Here is a 16,801-nt window from a genome sequence, read left to right as displayed (position 1 = left end):
TTCTCTGTGTTTCAATTGATATGAATTGTTGTATTTATACAGAATACAGTTCACATTGTAGTGAACAACTATAGTCAATAACTGAACCTATATTCTAGGCTAGAGATACGTAACAGAATGATACAGATAAATAATCACTAAAATACATAGTCTAATACACCCCCGTAGTCGAAGAGTTCGGAGGGCGAACATTGAGACTATTTCGAAAATCTTCAAATAGTGTGGAGGGAAGGCCTTTGGTGAAGATGTCAGCGATTTGGTAGCGAGAGGACACGTGGAGAACACGGACCTCTCCTTTTGCAACGCGTTCTCGGACGAAGTGAATGTCCATTTCGACATGCTTAGTGCGATGATGCTGAACCGGGTTGCCTGTGAGATACACGGCGCTGATATTGTCACAGTATACTATTGAAGATTTCTGAATCGGACAGCCAAGTTCTAAAAGCAGATTGCGTATCCAGCACGTTTCTGACACGACGTTGGCAACGCCGCGATATTCGGCCTCTGCGCTGGATCTGGACAGCGTTGGCTGTCGTTTGGCGGACCAAGAGATCAGATTATCTCCTAAGAAGACACAGTAGCCTGATGTTGATCGGCGAGTGTCGGGGCAGCCTGCCCAATCGGCATCTGTGTAGGAGATCAATTGACTAGGAGATGATGCTAGAAGTGTGAGGCCAAAGTCAAGGGTGCCCTGAACATATCTGAGAATGCGTTTAAGAGCAGCCATATGTGGTGTTTTGGGCTGTGCATGAACAAGCATATCTGTTGAACTGCATATGAAATATCAGGTCGGGTAAGGGTGAGATATTGAAGAGCCCCAGCCAATCTTCTGTATTCCGTAGGATCATGATAAGCAGAACCAGAAGAGATACTGAGCTTTTGTTTGGTGTCAACTGGAGTGGTAGCCGGATTGCATGAGCTGAGTCCTGCTTTTGCAATTATTTCAGAAGCATACTTCCGTTGAGATAGGAAGAGAGAACCAGGCGAGTGAGTTACTGATATACCCAAAAAATAGTTCAGAGGGCCCAAATCCTTCATTGCAAATTCGGAGCTCAATTGTGACATTACGGAAGCCTGAAGTGTGTCAGAAGAGGTAATTAGCACTATATCGTCGACATACAGAAGTATGTATGACACATCAGAACCTTGTCTGTAGACAAATAATGAGCTGTCAGAGATGCTATTAGAGAAACCGATTTTTATGACGAAGTTGGCAAACCGCTGATACCAGGCCCGAGGTGCTTGCTTGAGCCCGTATAATGATTTCTGTAGCAGACAGACATGATCCGGATACCTGGAATCCCGGAATCCTAGCGGCTGGTGCATGTAAACGGTTTCAGTGAGATCCCCGTGCAAAAATGCATTTTTGACGTCCAATTGCCGAATTTTCCAATGTTTGGACAGTGCGATGCTCAGGACAGCACGAATAGTGGCCGGTTTAACCACAGGGCTAAATGTTTCACCACAATCAACTCCTGCCAACTGTCCGGAACCATTCCCAACCAATCTTGCTTTGTATCGCTCAAAGGAGCCATCTGATTTTGTTTTGTGCCTGAAAATCCACCAACTACGAATAATATTAGCACATTTTGGACGGGGTATAAGTACCCACGTCTTATTTGCAATAAGAGCCTCAAATTCATCAGTCATGGCTTGTACCCAGTTTGGATCACTTAATGCAAGAGAAGGTGTTTTAGGAAGTGGAGATATGGTGGGTTTTGTTAAGGTAGACAGATTTAGCATTCGACGAAGTTTATGGATGCCATGTTGAGCTCTTGTGGCCATTTTGTGAGTGCTAAGGACTGGTACTGGAGGAGAAGAGTTAGAAGTATCAGAAGAGTTGTGTGAAATGGGAGATGAGAAATTAGGGGACGGAACAGACGCGGAGGACTACGTTTGCACTGTGCGCGCAGATGGGGACGAGGACGAACTGGAATTAGATGACAGGACGGGAGAGGACTCGGCTGACCTGTTTGGACTGGACGGAACAGCAGACGACACGGGCGAACAGACACGGCGCGACTTGGGGGAGGACGACGCGGATGACTCGATTAGACTAGATGGAGTGGCGGGCGACGCGGATTGCGATACAGACGCAACGGGGTTAGGGGATGCGACATTAGTAAAGGATTTGAGACTAGGAGTGTAAGTTTGATTTTGGACAGCGGGGAGGAACGTATCGTCTGACTCGGTAGAAATTTGGGAAGGAGATGCGCAATTACGATGTGCGGTTGAAAAGGGTAGTGTTGATTCGTCAAAAATGACATGACGGGATATGATTATTTTGTTTTTAGATGTGTCCAGACACTTATATCCTCTATGATTAGACGGATACCCTAAGAAAACACATGGAGAAGACCGAGACTCGAGCTTATTTCGTGTTTGGGATGGGATGAGAGGGAAGCACAGACAACCGAAGATATGCAAGTGGGAATAGGTGGGTTCTTGTTTATACAGAATTTTGGTGGGTGATTGGTATCCTAGAACTTTGTGAAGATATATATTTAGAAGATAAGTTGCTAATTCGAGAGCATGATGCCAAAATTTAAGAGGAATGGAGGCATGATGCATGACTGTTCTAATCAGATTGTTGATGGTGCATTCGGATTTTCCATTTTGAGGTGAGGTATATGGGCAAGAGAACCGAAATTGCATTCCGTTGGATTGACAAAATTGTTTAAATGAATTATTATTGAATTCACCCCCATTGTCACACTGAAAAACTTTAATTTCTCTTTCAAATTGAGTTCGAACATATGACCGAAAAATAAGGAAAGCAGAATAGACTTGAGATTTGTGAGCTAATGGAAATGTCCAAAGGAAATTAGTATACGAATCTAAAAACAGAACATAGAAACGATGACCCCCCGAGCTAAGGACGGGTGAGGTCCAAATATCACTATGAATTAAATCAAAAGGCATACAAGCAAAATTGTTGGAGGACTGAAAAGGTAATTTTACCTGTTTTCCATTAGTACATGAGAACAAACGTAAGAATCCTTAACTTTATTACAAGAGATGAATTTATTATTGAATAGGGCGTTCAAAACATGACGCCCTGGATGTCCTAATCTATTGTGCCAAACGGCGGAAGACAAAGCAGTAAAAACAGAATGAGAAGATGCGGAATTGTGGGAGCTAGATGTGACCGGATAGAGGGTGCCGGAACTCTTACATCTCATGATAATATTGCCCGTCCGTAAATCCTTCACAGAAAAACCCAAAGGATCAAATTCCACAGAAACTTGGTTATCTTTAGTAAATTGACAGACAGAAATGAGATTTTTGATAAGATGAGGTGCATGCAAGACATTGGTTAACTTTAAACGGTGATGATTGGAATTTAGATATGCATTACCAGATCCACAAACAGGCATACAATGACCATTACCAACAATTATATTTTCATTGAGGTTCAAATTGAAATAAGAAGTGAGTGTACCTTTGTCAGCAGTCATGTGAGAAGTAGCTCATGTGTCCATGTGCCATTGTTCGGGAGGTGGAGCAAGTGTCATGGTGTGCATAGCTTCTTCAATATTGGTAAGTGCATAGGATGGTGATTCCATATGAAGGTGTGCCTGCTGCATGGGAGGACGAGGTCCTAGAATACCAGATTGTGACGGCTGCCTGCCTGAAGTAGGATAAGGGCATGAAGGAGTAGCCCATTGTTGCGGTGGTGCCCATGGGTAGGTATAACCCCAAGTAGGAAGGGTAGTAGGTCGATAGTGCGGTGGTTGAGATGACCTAGGGTTATACCGACTGCCTCTGCCGCGATATGACCGACCACCGTGTCTGCCGCCGCGGTAGGTGGAGGATCCGCGATAGTGCGCAGGTCGCGGTGAGTGGTGCGATGGCGCAGCATTAGTTTCCACGGATGATACGGTCAATGCAACTGATTCAGATGAGGCAGGATTCTTACGGGCATGAGCTGTTTCCTCTAGAATCAGCATAGACCTGGCTCTCTGAAACGATGGAAGTGGATCCCCATGTCTTATTTGAGTACCAACGGTGTCATAGGCCTCAGACAGACCTGATATGAGTTGTAACACCATCTGATCATTGGTAACTGGACAATCCACATTGGATAATTGATCAGACAAGGATTTGAGATGCTGACAGTAAGCTCAGATGTCAGAAAAATCACTAAGTTTGGTTTTGGAGAACTCTTGCTGAAGAAATAGAGCCCGAGAATTCTTGTTATCCGAAAAAATTTCTTGCAGACGATTCCAGGCCCTGGCGGCTGTGGAATCAGCTTCAATGATGGTGTGGAGAAGGTCGAGGGAGATGTTGGTATAGATCCATTGAAGCACAACGACATCAATACGAGCCCAGAGGTTAGGGTTGGATTGTTGAAGAGTGTTGGTGGTAGGGTCTGTGGGTGAAGGAGGAAGTATATGGTCCAGGACTTGAAAGGCTATGGCATGAAGCTTAAACAGAGCAACCCAAGTGGAATAATGCCCTTTTTCGACATCTAGGGTTATTTTGATGAAGTTAGAAATATTGGAAACGGTGAGGGACGGATGGTGATTTGGGTTTGATTCGGTGTCGTTTGTGGTCGAATTGGTGTTGGGCGGGGTACCGGTGGATGATTTTTCGGTGTTTGTGCTCATTATGTCGACGGGAAGAGAAGAAAGGGAGGTTGCGATTTAGGTGCTTTACGGCGGCGACGGCGGCGGTTTGTTTAGGGAAGGTGTCGGCGACGGTAGAGAAGAAGGAAGAAGAAGGGTTAGGGTTAGGGTTTTAGGGTCTCTGATACCATGTAAGAGTGTAATTCTTTGTGTTTCATATTGATGTGAATTGTTGTATTTATACAGAATACAGTTCACATTGTAGTGAACAACTATAGTCAATAACTGAACCTATATTCTAGGCTAGAGATACGTAACAGAATGATACAGATAAATAATCAATAAAATACATAGTCTAATAGTGACGATAATCCGAAAGCTGAAATAGAAGTTGGTCTATTGTCTGAAAACGTTTTCTGCCTTTTTCATTCACTTCTTGAGTTGTATATGCACATAGTTGAACTTTGTCCGATATCTTCGTGTGATCTCTCTTACTCGTGTTGTTGTTGAGTTGATTTTCGTATGTGAATGAAGAATTCGGACTACTTGATGATCAAGAAGTAAGTTTCTATTGTTATTCATTTCAATGGTCACTTCTTTTATGATGTATATCTTATCCTTTTTCGGTTCTTTGTTATTTGTAGTGGTGATGTAGCTACATATTCTAAACTCGAGAAATTTTTCGCTAGTGGCGAGATAATGGACTTAGTTTTCACCTTTTTCTGGTTTTGTCTCTACAAGTTCTTATATGTCCAATTGCCTCGATGAATCTATGCGGTTTGGTCTGGTTTTTGACAAATGTAGGATTCGAACCTTGGACCTTTGGTCTATAGATTCTAATACTCACCGCTACACTACCATTTTATTTATATTTATTATTAACTATTTAAGAATAAATAATAATGTTATTACTTAAATAATTAAAATATGATTTAGTATTGTTTTTTTTCTATTTAGATAAATATCATTACAAAATTATTAAATTTTCTCAATATTAATACAGTTTAATTAGCATTTAGATTTTAAATATATACAAATAAATTTTAAAAATCTAATAAATTTAAATTTAAGTTGAATTATAAAATACATATCCTATTATCATATTTACAAGTTAGTTATTAATAAAAAATAATCACTATTTTTTTTTTTTTGTAGAAACAGGAAAAAAAATATATAGTTGAATTTATTTTTAAAAGTATATATTTTCTTTAATTTTTATATTTATTTGTCATGTTAAATTTATTAATTTGATATCATGTTTGATACTAAGTAAATGTTATTATATTAGTATTATTTTTGTGAATATAGTTGATATTATACTATGTTATAAGTGTTAGAGATAATATTCTAATTATCTCTGTAAATAGATTCCTATCTAGTTAGAGTTTCAATCTGTCTATATTCCTAGCTAGGTAGAGTTTCGATACGACTATACTTATGTATTGTATTCCTATACAAACTATTATTGGCTCACTATAAATACAAGGCCTCTGAGCCAGAATCATTAACGTGATTCAAACCATTAATTGTGTCATTACTTATCTCTCTCTATCTCCATAATCCTCCTATATCAAATCATTCATTCAACATGGTATCAGTAGTATCCACTTCCGCATCCTCCGAATCCTCTGATCATCCTCAATCACCCACCTATTCACAGTTCAAAGCCGCTGCTGCTGCATCCGCCGCCGCCGCCACCGCCGGTGTCGCCGCAGTCCAACTCGAATCTGCCGGCACCTCTCACTCCGCCGCTGCCGGAAACACAAACGAGGCCTACGGAGGGTCGTTCGCGATGGAGGGATGGAGATTTACCTCGCCTTTTGTCACCGACGATTTTGTGTTCCTAGCCGTGCCAACACCCGCTGCCGCCGCACCTCACTTGCAGACCGTCGGCGACACCTTCCCACCGGAGGTTCGCGCGGCCCTTGAAGCATATCAGGTGACCAGCGCAAGGGCGGCCGAAGCCCAGGCGCGTCCTCCACCGACCGCCGCGGCAACCACAGCGGTGCAACCTCCGAACCCTAACGCACAGCTGCCACCCACAACGTTAGCTGCACCATTAACCGCGGCTGCCGCTGCCCAGACACATCCTCCACTGGCGTTCTTTGCGCAACCCGCGCCTCCTCCAACCGCGACAGCAGCATTTGAAAAACAGTTAGGGCAAACCGCGACACCAACGCCCTCTGTTAACGACACTGCAATCTAGCCGCACTTGCGGTATATCAGGCGGCTATTCCACAGACACGGAATCAACAAGTTTCGGTTCAGCAACCATCTATTCAAGTGCAACAATCTGCGACACCTCCGACTCTTTTTTCTCCATCAGTTCTTGCTGCCCTAGCAGCGTATCAGGCCGCTGAAGCCAGTAACAGAAATCAGGTTATCTCTGAATCTCATACTTCACCATTTTGTTACAATACTCAATTATCCCATGATCCCTCACCCTCTTTCTTCTCAAATTCGTTTCATAACACTGTTGATGCACCGTCAAACAATGTTAGACACAACTTTATTTCACCATCCATCCCTAATACTAGAAGCAATCCTGTCCCTCCAGAACCTATCTCCACTCATGTTGAACAACCAAGACAACCACCCATAAATATTAACATTAACATCAAATTAACCCCGAATAACTACAAAGCATGGAGAATGTCCATGGAATCCACCATTCAAACCTACCATCTTCTTCCTCACATTCTTAGTTCAACACCACCCCCACCCAAATTTATTCCTAGAACAGGTTTTGTGACATCAGCTACGGATTTAGTCATAAATCCATCTTTTATTCAATGGGATGATGTAGAAAATGTGGTTAGGACCTTGCTCCTAAATTCTATCACCGAAGAGGTGTTTTCTAAGATTGCATATCTCAAATACTCACATGATATTTGGCTAGCATTAGAGGATGCCTACGGGCTTATTACAGGCAGCAAGCAGTTTCAGATGGGAGTCGAACTGCATGAACTTGAGCAAGGGGGAATGTCTGTTACGGCATATATGCAAAAAGTGAAATCCATCCTTGATGATCTGGCTGCCTCAGGGAATCCTTATCTCGACATCTACTACCATCAGTTCTTTACAAAGGTTTAGCCGAAGAGTATCGCTCCACTGTCCAGAATCTTGTAACTCAGCGCGGTACAAACATCAACTATCAAGAGATTTTGCACAGCTTGAAGGTAGTTGAGGGCATGATTCAATCGACCAGAAAGACAACTCTGCTTCAGTCCGAGGGGGTTTCAGCACATCGGGAGGCCAATGTATCCACCATGGAAACAAATCAAGCAAAGAAGCAAAATCCAAAGAAGAGAAGAAGTGGCAAGTGCTACAATTGTGGTGATCCAAGCCACTGGGCTGACAAGTGCAAAAGACCAAAGAACAATTCAAGAGCACAATACAATTATGGACCACAAGCGCACATGGCATGGCAACAACCACCGAATCCATTCATGGGTCCTAATCAGCCATGGTACCCAGACACAGGAGCAACCAACCACATGACGGCAAATCCAACTCAACTTCAACAAATGCAGCCGTATCCAGGATATGATACAGTTCAGTTTGGCAATGGTCAAGGTTTGCAAATTTCTCACTTTGGAAATTCAAGTATCAATAATTTGAAAATTAATGATGCCCTACTTGTTCCCAAACTTACAAAATCTTTACTGTCTGTTCAAAAATTTACTCGTGACAACTCATGTTTCTTTGAATTTTCGCCTAACCATTTTCTTGTGAAGGACCAAACAACTGGGGAAATCCTGTTACGGGGCCCGAGTAAAGATGGGCTCTATGTGCTTACACCCACCCTGAAGGAGGCGCTAGTTGGAGAGAAGGTGTCTTTTGAAAGGTGGCATGCACGGCTTGGACATTGTCAGAATCAGACAGTCAGCTCAGTTCTCAAAGGAAACAATCTATCCTCTTCAAAACCAGTTAACAATTGTTCTTTTTGTCCATTAGGAAAGCTTGCTAGAAGCTCTTTACCATCTATTAGTTGCTCTAGCACATTTACTTTTGAGAACTTACATCTGGATGTTTGGGGGCCAGCTCCAGTTGTTTCCGGTCTTGGCCACCGTTATTTTTTAATAATCATTGATGAATTCACTAGATTTGGATGGGTTTTTTGTTTAAAGAATAAGAGTGATGTTTTTTCAACCTTCTGTGATTTTTATGCCATGATCTCTAATCAGTATAGTGCAAGGGTTAAGAACATTTACTCTGATCTTGGGGGGGAGTTTCAAAAACTACAACCTTTTTTCAAACGACATAGCATTATACACAAGATTGCATGCCCTCACACTCATGTACAAAACGGTATAGCTGAGAGAAAAATTAGACATGTCGTTGATACCTGCCTTACTTTGCTAGCCAATGCATCTTTACCTTTAAAATTTTGGAACTATGCCATGATACACAGCATTAGGCTAATTAACTACTTACCCACCAAAATCCTAAACAACAAGTCACCCTATTTCGTGTTCTACAAGAAACAGCCTGCCTATAAGGCCTTACGCATCTTTGGCAGTGGCATTTATCCCCTTCTTCGTCCATACAATCAGCACAAATTTGACTTTCGCTCCAAGTTATGTGTCTACCTTGGTCCATCAGAAAATCATTCTGGGGATATATGTCTTGAATATGCCACCGGACGCATATACATCTGCAAGTTTGTGCAGCACAATGAAGAAGTTTTTCCTGCATCAGCAATCACTGCATCATCACCTTCATCTAGCAACTCAGGAGTAAGCACATCGTGTCAACTACCATCTCTACTCGGCCCGTATCCAGGTAATTTCTCTAATCCCAACCCTATATTATCTTCTTCTAACTTGGTTCCATACTCCCAACCCATCACACCTGTCCACTCTGGACCTCATCCTGGAACACCAATTACTCCTTCTGACTCCGAAGCCATAAACAGTGCTCCTTTAGCTCCACCTTAATATCTGTCGCCAATGGTCACTGCTGCATCAACACCTATTCCTCAGAATGATCCTAGCACACCAGTTGATGCTGTGAACATCACCACACCGAAAATTCAGAATGTAGTACCTCATGAGGAGAACATCATGCCACAAACTGATTCTCCTCTTCCTGAAACTGCACCACCTGCTCCTATTCCAACTGAAAGGCCCAGGCCTCACAATGCACCGCTGATTGGTCCACGACAATATTATATGCAACTTCGACAGTCATCCCTTCAGTCAAGAGGAAGGTTTGAGGGACTTTTAGTTACACATCCAAATGGCATAGTGGATCCCACATGCTTCAGTAAAGCCAACAAACAATCAGAATGGCGTGCAGCAATGTCTGAAGAGATTCAAGCTCTTCTAGACAATGGCACATGGCAACTTGTACCGAGACCACATGATCAGCATGTCATCACCTCCAGGTGGCTCTTTCGTACAAAGAAGAAGCCTGATGGAACCATTGATCGTCACAAAGCTCGCTTGGTAGCACGGGGATTCACTGAAAAGGCTGGGATTGACTACAAAGAAACATTCAGTCCAGTAATCAAAGCTACAACCATCAGGTCTGTATTTTCCATCGCAGCAGCAAACAACTGGTTCATCAATCAGCTAGATGTCTCCAATGCATTTCTTCATGGAAACTTATTAGAAACCATATATATGGAACAACCACAGGGTTTTCGGGACAGTGACCGACTAGATCATGTCTGCCTTCTCAAAAAGAGTCTCTATGGATTGAAGCAAGCACCGCGAGAATGGTTCACTCGCCTTCGAACATTCCTCCTCTCCCTTGGGTACAAAATGTCACAGGCTGACAACTCTTTGTTCATCAGACGCACCGATACTGAAAAGACTTACATTCTGTGCTATGTTGATGATATACTCATAACAGGGAACCACCCTGCACACATCACCAACACTATTGCAGCCATCGAACATGAGTTTCCCATTCGCAATCTTGGCAAGGCAGAATACTTTCTTGGAATTGAGATCCGATATGAGAAGGATGGCATTCACATGTGTCAAGCCAAGTATGTGGCTGACATCCTCGACAGACTAAAGATGATTGACTCCAAGCCCACACTAACGCCCATGGCCACCACACCAACACTTTCAAAGGAGCTAGGCACCAGCTTAACCTCTGGAGATGAATATCGAAGCATTGTGGGGGCACTTCAATACTTAACATTCACTCGTCCTGACATTGCATTTGCAGTTAACAAATTATGTCAGTTTCTGCACTGCCCAACTGATGAGCACTGGAAAGGAGTCAAGAGGGTTTTACGCTATATTCAGGGTACATCAGATTTTGGCATAGTCATGTCCGTCAAACCAATACAGCACATCCATTGTTACTCAGATAGTGATTGGGGAGGGTGTCCTGATGATCGACGATCCACGGGTGCCTTCTGTGTTTATCTTGGATCCAGCATTGTATCGTGGCAGACCCGCAAGCAACCCACAATAGCCAGATCCTCAACGGAAAGTGAATACAAAGCAGTAGCAAATGCCACTGCAGAACTACCATGGCTCAAATCTCTTCTCTCGGATCTCGGATTTCCATTACCCACCCTGGTTCAGTTATGGTGTGATAATGTTGGAGCAATTTATCTCACTTCAAATCCAGTGTTTCGCACGAAACACATTGAGCTAGACTATCATTTTGTTCGTGAACAAGTTCACAGAGGATTTCTCAATGTCAGATTTATTCCAACAGATGATCAGGTTGCAGACATACTCACCAAGCCGCTAGCTCCGGCTCGCTTCACGATGCTACGCTCTCGCCTCTTTGTTCGTGCCCGCCATCGGCTTGAGGGGGGGTGTTAGAGATAATATTCTAATTATCTCTGTAAATAGATTCCTATCTAGTTAGAGTTTCAATCTGTCTATATTCCTAGCTAGGTAGAGTTTCGATACGACTATACTTATGTATTGTATTCCTATACAAACTATTATTGGCTCACTATAAATACAAGGCCTCTGAGCCAGAATCATTAACGTGATTCAAACCATTAATTGTGTCATTACTTATCTCTCTCTATCTCCATAATCCTCCTATATCAAATCATTCATTCAACAATAAGATCAAATATGAATAAAAATATAATTTGCACATGATTTTTGAATATCGGTTGAACCCCGGTTGGATTTCGGTTAAACCTCAAACCCTTAACCCTTTGTCTTTTCCAGTTGTTTGACCGGTCCGGTTTTGACAACCATGCCTGTCAATCAACATTCGGGTCCCCTCAGTATTAAAAAGGATAAGCTTATTAGTAATGCAACACTTTTCCAATTGGGATGTGAACGTAAACTTTCGGTAATCTTTTCGTATTTTTATGATTCATGTCATAATTTAAGGCCTTAGTTACATTTCATTCCGTCGAAAAAGATGTGCTAATCCTCTATATTTCTTGTCGAATTGCAGGGATTTATTCGCAACGAGTGCTTCGAGCCAAAGAATTGGATGTTTCCTGGTGATACTTCTGGCTGCCACTCACTAAATGAGGAAATTTTGACTGATACAAGAAAAATGTACGTAAGCGGACGGAGAAAGCTTAAGCAAAAGACTGTTGCCGATGATGTTAAGGCGCTGATCGGGGCTTATGTTAGCCCTGGAGGTGAAGTAGCTGGTGTCAATACATATCTCTTAGAATCAGATAATACATATACTTCTCAACTTATCTAGGACTCTCTTCAATTAGAGTTATTGTAGGGTTAAACTTCCTAATTGTATATATATACATATCTCTGTAAAACCCTAATCAATTAAGCCAATACATTTTACTATTGAATTCATTCACACTAACATGGTATCAGAGCCAAACATCCAAACTCCCTAAACTATCTTTTCTGATTTCAGTTTTAATTCCTTCAAACAAATTTTGTTTTTGAAGGCTGCTCCCACCATCACTATCTTCCGCACCTCTGTCCTTCCAACCTATACTATTCTTTCCTTCTCCTGCTCACCAAATACCTAGTCCACTTATCCTATTTGTTTATTCACTTATTTATTCATTTATTCATTCATAAACGTGCTCGACCATGGTTAATCCGATTTTAGGCTATAATGCTCCGGCCTCCTCTCTTCCCTTGTCCTCGGTGCCGGCCGAATCAGCACCTGCTTCCCAAACTAATCCCCCTGCGATGGCTACTGCCGTCATGTCTGCTGCCATACCCAATTCTCCCAATACTGAACACACTGATTCCAACTTCAATGCCTCAGTTTATACCTTAATGACTGAATCTCAATCTCTTTCTCATTCAACCATACCGCAATCAAATCATACCACCGCCCTAATCTCTGCAAATCAATCATCCATCCCACTCGGCCCTTCATCTCTCCAAACTCGTTTTCCTTCAGACCCTAACCATATTCATAACCCTATCTCCACAGGTTGGACCCTACCCCAGCAACCTATAGGACCAGTTCGTCCCATAACAGAGTCTGCCGTTCATGGTAATTTTTCTCTCACCCCGACTCAGGCTCACCCTCGCCCAAATTACTTTGTCTCTCCAACCACTCACTACACAGATTCTTTATCTACTCCATACCCTGTCTCTACCCCTTCAACACATATTCCTCAATTTTCTATCAAACTTAACGCCACCAACTATCGCTTGTGGAAAGAATATGTTGTTGCTACCCTTCAGGCTATGGGCACTTATGATGAACACTGCTTGGGCACCTCTCCACCGCCCGCCAAGTTCGTGCCGCGTGCAATGGGACTAGACCTCAATGTGCCTGATAACTTTATCTACAATCCAGCCTATCATCAGTGGCAACAGCGTGACCACCTTACCCGAGCCACCGTTTTAATGTCACTCTCTGAAGAGGTTATTCCCACAATCACAAACCTTGTATCTGCTAGCTCGGTGTGGTTTGCCCTGGAACACACCTATGGAAAAGTTTCCGAGAATAGAAGAGTTCAGCTGACGATTGAACTGAATGATTTAAAAAAGAATGATTTGCCAATGACTGTCTACCTTCAGAAAATAAAGATTCTCTCCGATGAACTCACTGCTGCGGGCACACCACCCAGTATCACTCAAATCATTGCAACTATGTTCAAACATCTTGGCAGTGAATATCATGGTGTTCTTACAGCACTCAATGTTCGGCGTGGCTCTCCTGTGGAATGGTATGAAGTTTATGATGAGTTAGTACGTCATGAGTTGTTGTTGAGAAGTGCGGATCCTGTTCCAATGGCGAATATTTCATCCAAATCCTCTGAAGGTCCCACTCCTCATCAAAAAGGCAAGAAGAAGCGAGGTAGCTGTTTTCTGTGTGGTGACACACGTCACTGGGCAGATCGTTGCACATCTAAACGTCAGAATCAGGGGTCGATGCTCAATGCTGCTGTTCCGCGTCCCTCCCATGGGTGGCGCCGCCCCCCAAGACCATACCATCCACAAGCCAATATGACATGGATTCAAGAACCCTATGACTCTGAATTTGATAATACTGATCAGCCCTGGTATCCGGATACTGGGGCCACACACCATATGACGAACAATGCTCAGAATGTCCAGCAAATGGTCCCATATAGGGGATATGACACTATTCAATTTGGTAATGGTCAAGGTTTGCCAATCTCTCACTCAGGGCCTTCTCATGTTCATAACTTTAGACTTAAAGATGTTCTATTAGTTCCTAAACTCACAAAATCTTTACTCTCTGTGCAACAATTCACACGTGACAACTCATGTTATTTTGAATTTTGGCCCTCTTATTTTTTGATTAAGGATCAGGTCAGCAAGGAAATCCTCTTGCGCGGCCCGAGTAGAGATGGATTGTACATCCTCCCCAGTACATTGAAGCAGGCTTTGGTTGGTGAAAAGATCCCACACTCACAGTGGCATGCCCGTCTCGGTCACTGTCACTCCCGCACAGTCAATCAGGTCATCACTGAGAACAAGCTTTCATCATCCAAGGATACTTCCATGTGTTGTTCATGTCCTCAGGGCAAGCTTTCTAAGTTCAATTTACCTTCAGTTATTCGTTCTAGTACTTTTATGTTTGAGTCTATTCATTCTGATGTTTGGGGACCTGCCCCAGTTAATTCAATTTTTGGACATCGTTATTTCGTTATATTTATTGATGAATTCACTAGGTTCAGTTGGATATTTTTTATCAAGAATAAAAGTGATGTTGCCTCCATCTTTTTTCAATTTCATGCCATGATTGTATGCCAATATTCTGCTAGAGTAAAAAATTTCTATTCTGACTTTGGTGGTGAATTTCAAAAATTGAGACCCTTTCTTGCTCAACATGGTATTTTGCATAAATTGGCTTGTCCTCACACACATGAACAAAATGGTATATCAGAACGTAAAATTCGACATGTTGTTGACACAAGCTTAACATTAATGGCCCATGTGTCTATCCCTTTGAAATATTGGAATTATGCCATGAGTCATAGTGTTCGATTAATCAATTATCTTCCAACACGTGTGCTTAAATCTGTCTCTCCTTTCTTTAAAGCGTTTCAAAAAAATCCCGATTTCAGTCAATTACGCATTTTTGGATGTGGCATTTTTCCTGTTCTTCGTCCTTACAATCGGCACAAGTTTGATTTTCGCTCTCGTCTTTGTGTCTATCTGGGAGATTCCCCAAATCATAATGGGTATCTCTGTTTGGACATTGCATCTGGTCGTATTTATATTTGTAAGCACGTCACATTTCGTGATGAAATTTTTCCGTTTGACAAAGCCTCATCTGCTGTGGGATCCTCTTCAACCATTGCCTCGCCATCATCTCTGCTTGGACCGTATCCTGGTAAATCTCCTTCTCTCTCTGATTCTGACTTAAATAATATGTCTCACACTATCCCTCACTTTACTGGTACAGTTGTTCAAAATAATCCTACAATTAATCCGATTTCTCCCACTATTCCCCAAGTCAAAATGCCTTTGATTAATTACTCTCACAATAAACCACACAATCAACACCCTCTTTCCACTCATTCTTCTTCCAATAACGTGGGACCCATCCTTCTTTCAACTCCCAAGACCACTCCTTTCACTTCGCCCACTTATTCTTCTTCTCATTCTAAAACACACTCTTCTACTTCCTCTTCGCTGGAACCAATTTTGCTGGCCTCAGACCCTCATTCTACTCGTCAACACTCTATGCACCTTCGACGTTCCACAATGCAATCCCTTGGTAAATTCTTGGCTCTCTCCTCCACAAAGGAAGACTCTTCTGCTGATCCTAGTTGTTTTTCCAAGGCCATCAAAAGTAAACAATGGAGGGATGCTATGTCACTTGAACTCAAGGCTCTTATGGATAATAACACGTGGTCTCTGGTTCCTCGTCCCTCAAATCGGAACATAATCACTTGTAGATGGTTGTTTCGTACTAAGAAACATGCAGATGGCTCTATTGAACGATACAAAGCTCGCTTGGTAGCACGTGGCTTCACCCAACAGTCTAGGCTTGATTACAAAGAAACATTTAGCCCGGTTGTAAAAGCTACGACAATCAGAATCATCTTCTCTCTTGTTGCTGCTCATAAATGGAACATCAATCAGCTGGACGTTTCCAATGCATTTCTACATGGAAATCTCACTGAAACCATTTACATGGAACAACCACAAGGTTTCCAAGACAAAGAACACCCTCACCATGTCTGTCTACTTCAAAAATCGCTTTACGGACTGAAACAAGCTCCACGGGAATGGTTCATTCGGCTAAAACAATTTTTGTGCAAATTGGGTTTCTGCATGTCTCAGGCGGACAACTCTTTGTTTATTCGCCATACACCCTCTGATAAGCTCTACATTCTTTGTTATGTTGATGACATATTAGTCACAGGAACCAGTCCAGAGCTCATCCAACAAACCATTTCTGCCATTGAAGCCGAGTTTCCTATTCGAAACCTTGGTAAGGCATCTTACTTTCTTGGTCTAGAAATTACTTATACTTCTCAAGGCATTCATCTATCTCAGTCCAAATATGCGGGGGATATTCTTGAAAGAGTAAAAATGACAGATTGCAAACCATGCTCCACTCCCATGGCTACAACACCAAATCTATCTCGAGAGCATGGCTCGACACTTGCGTCTGGGAATGAATATAGAAGTGTGGTTGGTGCACTTCAATACCTCATATTTACTCGCCCAGACATTGCGTTTTCAGTCAATAAACTCTGTCAGTTTCTACATTGTCCAACGGATGAACATTGGAAAGCAGTAAAACGAGTTCTTCGTTACATACATGGTTCTCGCACACATGGGATCTCCTTCTCCTCTCAACCAATTCGGAAT

This window comes from Euphorbia lathyris, chromosome 5 (genome assembly GCF_963576675.1).
Source record: "Euphorbia lathyris chromosome 5, ddEupLath1.1, whole genome shotgun sequence".
Lineage (NCBI taxonomy): Eukaryota > Viridiplantae > Streptophyta > Magnoliopsida > Malpighiales > Euphorbiaceae > Euphorbia > Euphorbia lathyris.
Note: the sequence above shows the minus strand (reverse complement) of the source record.